General features: G+C 38.8%; 1 protein-coding gene across 13 annotated transcripts in view; it reads right to left on the bottom strand.

Moving 5' to 3' along the window:
* LOC113808605 (monocarboxylate transporter 12) overlaps positions 1–5,000 on the bottom strand; it is a 105,713-nt gene that overhangs the window by 33,464 nt on the left and 67,249 nt on the right. For 5 of the 13 annotated variants that reach the window (XM_070129000.1, XM_070128998.1, XM_027360048.2 and 2 more), the window contains exon 2: positions 1–115. This exon is cut by the window's left edge and continues 241 nt beyond it. The exons of 3 other annotated variants lie outside the window; for them this stretch is intronic. The gene's annotated coding sequence lies outside the window, so the exon portion shown is untranslated. Of the gene's footprint in view, positions 116–266; positions 442–5,000 lie in introns of those variants that run through there. 5 more of the 13 variants (XM_027360044.2, XM_027360047.2, XM_070129001.1 and 2 more) reach the window with 4 other exon arrangements.

Consider the following 5,000-nt stretch of genomic DNA (forward strand, 5'->3'; position numbering starts at 1 on the left):
TTTCATGCACAATGGCTTATAGGTGTTTTCTCTTCCTGTGGTTAAATATGTTATACAATTATGGTCTCACGACTGAAAAGTGTCCATTGTTCAAGCTGTGTTATGATCACAGTATCTGTAAAATAAGAATAATAAATCAATAAAAGGCAAGCAAAAGCGCAGTTGAAACCAACTCCGCAAAATTAAAACCATCCTCATCCCTGGCACTGCACATAGGTTGCAATAATAAGAGTAACTCAAAGACTAAATAAATCCAGGAAAAGTACATGAACTTAGGCAGCAGCACTTCCGTTCGTCAGTTCAGAGACAGACATAATTTCCCTCGTCTCTCTCACACACACACCCAGAGCCACAAGTCAAGGGAGCAGTTATCTCTAGCTGTATTATCTGAGGACTGACAGCTCCTCCTGCAGACAACGGCGACCTAGTTGCTCGCCTTGGCTCTTATCGCCTCTCCGAAGTCAGCCAATAGGGGGTCCAGATGCGAAAAAAACACACCCAAGGTTGATGGAACAGATAACCGATCCCTGAACAAAGAAATGAGGTACAAAAGCGCATTTGTATGAACAACATAAGTTGACTAACGCAGATATAACAAAATGTAGAACACGAAAAGTATTACGGATCCTCGAAATGAAAAACGCCAAAAAGGACAAGCAAGGCAAAGAACCACGACAGAAACAAGATTAAAAACCGCAGACGACACGTTACAGACTAACAAATCATTTCACCGACCGTGCATGGCTTCGGGGTCCTCCTAATCAATGCTAACCTCCTGATAACGCCGCAGTGATCGGATAGAGAGTACTGAACAAGGTCTAGATAACTTGCATAGACCTTGGTACTGCATAGGACACAACACAGTGAGATCAAGGCACTACGTAACATAAAAAAGAAAAAAGCAGTAAATTTCGCAATCGAATGACATGTATATATCAATTAAATGAATAGATGAAATCCATATAATAATACGCACGTACAGGCATTGGTCTGTGTGTGTTTGATATATATATATATATATATATATATATATATATATATATATATATATACATATATATATACATATATACATATATATACATATATATTATATATATATATATATATATATATATATATATATATATATATATATATATATATATAGTGTGTGTTTTTGCGCACGCGCGCGCGCGCGCGTGTGTGTGTATGTACGTATGTATATACATATACTGTGTATATATATATTCATTTATATATCTATATATACATATGTTCATTTATATACACACACACACACACACACACACACACACACATATGTGTGTGTGTGTGTGTGAATACAGATTGATAAGTGACTGCCAGTATTATTGATTGGAATAATACTGACAATGCCAGTAATACAAAGCAAACACACCTACTTGACAACAGGAATAACAAAACTATCGATCTGGAAGATTCAGTGTAAACGCTGCTCTAATCCCTCATTTGTCACCACCTCCCACGTCCCAGCCCCGTGACCTCTTGCATGACCTGGTTTCTGGCCTTTCTGACCTTCCGACTGCATGACTCGCCCCGTCTCTTCTGTGCTTCCGCCTGAGAATGCGTCTTCAAACCTCTTCCTGCTCCTCTCCTCTGTTTCATGTCGGACGGTCGTTAAATAACGGTCAGGCGAATGCAAACTGTGGTCGAGGTCTTGATCCGTTTGAAAAATGTATTATGTAGCAATTCTTGGGGGAGTGGGGGGGGGGGGGAGCTTTGTGTGTGAGTGAGTGAGTGTGTGTGTGTGTGTGCGTGTGTGTGTGTGTGTGTGTGTGTGTTTGGTGCTCGATTATTGTTATAAAGATTAATTTAAAGTTGTTTTTAGTTATGTTATCATTCCTACGATGCCGAATGATCATTATGAGGTTAATTCGGACAGTCACTGCATATCACCTATTAATCGTGTAATATAATATGGATTTAACTATTTCTGGATTAATCACGATGTATTACGATATTTTTTGGCGTTCGGCTACTGTCGTTTCATTATATTGTATTTCTTCCTTAGTGACCTTCGCATGTGATTTCTCAGAGTTTATTTCCACATACTGTTGCGCTTTGCTTCAAGTAATAATAGGGCAGCAAGATTACGCTTCAGGATAGCCACATTGGCACGAAATAAGCGACAAAGTTCCTGAGAGCGATGGACATATTTTGAATTCAGGCAAACACCTCCAAAGACAGTAAGTCCCAGTCCTCAGTTCACCAGGCATTGTGTCCAGAGACTTGTTTCCCGTGTAATGCTCAGTGAAGAATTCTCTCGCTGCCGTGGTACTACAATACATTACCATTATATAACACGGAAGCACAAATAAGCATAAACGATGATATAACACTGCATTCATAAACACCCTTCGTTGTTTTAATTTGATTAACAGTAAAAATAGGATTTTGTTTGGGTTCTCTTGTAACAAGCCTATCGTACCGAGCATGTCTACGCATTGCACTTCTAGACAAGTATGTTATCTGTTTGTACCATAAACTGCCCAGGTACCCATTGTTCAAACTCTTGCCCATTGATATAACATTGAGCAACTTCAGAGCTCTTAAGTTTATCACTTAAAACCCCCAACGCGTAAGATAGCGCGAGTTAGGGGTAGAGTTGATGGGGAAATAGTCTGAAACTTACATGGGCTCCGATATACGTCGCGTTGAGAGAAATAGCCACTGTGTATTTTCTTTTTGTGTTTTTTTTTCTTTTTTAATGCGGCCGTCTTGTTAACAAATGCCAGTCAAGTTATCAAGGAAACTACATGAGTAATTCTATTTCATTATGTTGTCTAGGAAATACCTTTCAATGTATATTAGGCCTTTGATGTATATCATAGCCTTACGTCTCAGTCAGGTTCGGTTCTTTAAACAACCTTAACAAAGTGCGATCGAACTACATGAAAAATAGGGGGTCGATATACAGTTCCCTGAAACGCTCAATATGACTTGGAGAAGGAAAGTACTTGGTCCCATCAAGCAGTTTCCAGTTCATACCCAAACCATCAGCTTGCTCATTATCAGCGTACTTTTTTATCCTCTTTTTTATTCGAAGGCCACTTCTATAGTCACTCTCACTATCACTTATCACACCTAGCTGGTGACTTTTCTTCTAGATACCGCAGTTTGTTTCACCCACATTCAATACTTTGCTTTTAGTTTGGTCATTCATTTACCATCCTGACTAACTCTATAAAGGTGGAAACGCAGGTACATCTAATCTATCTGAACATCACATTACGACATTGCGGTGTATATTTGAAATATACCCTCTGTTTAGTTTAGCTCTTTACAAAAAAAAAAAAAAAAAAAAAAAAAAAAAAAACACTATAGCTAACTGCGCAAGCGTGGGCAAGCTTTGATACTTTTTTTGCATGGTCATAACATAATATGATTCTATTACGTTACAAATTTAGATTATACCATAATCATAAGCTGCAGTGTATCAGTTAAGAAGAAAAATACAAATTCCTCCCTCTCGCTCTCTAGTATCTGGCGTGCTGCTTAGGCGCGGTAAGGCATTATTACAGTCAATATAGTCATATTATGATATTAGATTTCGCCTTAGGATGTAACATAATTATATCTTTCAATGAATCTGATGACATGAAATGGTTAAACATTTCTGCGACCCCCGTGTTAGGTGGCCTGAAAGACTTTATCACGTGACTCTTCGGTATAATGTGCACGTGTTCGCTTATTCCCCTTATTGCAAAGTTTACCCCCAGTTTCTTTCATATGACATGTTGCGTCGATCAAGCAATCTGTACCCATGTCTGATTCTTGCGATTGTAACACATTATCATGTTCTTGTATTACAGAAGTCATAGACGAAATTATTTCATAGAAAACCGGCTATACTAGGTTATGTTACAACTTTCTTTGTAGGAGTTTCGATTGAGTAAAATCCAATCAAGAGGTACTCTAAGATCGACTGGAGATCCACGCTTTGCTTATCTCACACAGACCTTATGGGATCAGCTGGATCGTACTCAGGGATCCCTACTGGCGTTGGTTTCCACACAAAATATAAGGCATGGCCGTGTTATTCTGATATGATTTGCAATATTTCCCAGTTCTCAATCGTGGGTGTTTAGACTTTAGAGACCATTCTGTGAGTTGTAGAAAACGACTCCAAAGCCTTGACGTTATAGAAATTTATGTCTTTTGGAGGTTATGTTTAAAATACTTCAGTTTGAAATATCGCGCGCTGCTCCCGTAGATATAAAACACGATTGGTAAAGCCGCCTCTCTTTTTTTCTTCCTTCTTTCTTCTATTTTTTTTCTTTTTTTGAGTGAATATATGTTTCCCATTATTCTCTACATGATTTCATTACGAAGATAATATTACTTCTATAAAAACAATTCTACATATGGTTACAGTGAATAATGAGAAGCAATAAAATATTATCATCTCGGTACAGGATGAGGTGTTCATGCTGAGCTTTGAAATCGTATTTACAATGTTGCTTTATCGTTCGAAATAAGGTCATCCAGTCCTCCATTCTTTTCTTTCTATTTACATCTTCATCAGGGTACGGAGACAAGCACCAGCAAACACAAACGTTTAAAAAAAACACACGCAGTGAAACACTTACACGTACCTACTGATAGACAAACACACACACACACACACACACACACACACACATAAACACACACACACACACATACACATAGACAAACAACGAACAAACACACAAACACACCAGGGGAACTGTCAGACCGAGGGTAGAGACAAAAGATAAGATCGAAAATGTACGTGATTCAACATCCGTATGGTTACTTATCGCTTACGGGTGTATTATGCACGGTAGGAGGTAGGGGGTAGACAACGTGACCAGCAAGATAGAAGAAAGAATGGAAGGAAAAAGGATAAAGTAAAATGTTGCGGAGTGAGGGAAACCTTGGCCATTCTGCCGTACCCTTGACCCCTTTGGTCGGTCGTAAACCCATTCAAAGTGTCTCCCACATGCCGGACAGCTGGC

This window comes from Penaeus vannamei, chromosome 13, assembly GCF_042767895.1.
Source record: "Penaeus vannamei isolate JL-2024 chromosome 13, ASM4276789v1, whole genome shotgun sequence".
NCBI classification, from domain to species: domain Eukaryota; kingdom Metazoa; phylum Arthropoda; class Malacostraca; order Decapoda; family Penaeidae; genus Penaeus; species Penaeus vannamei.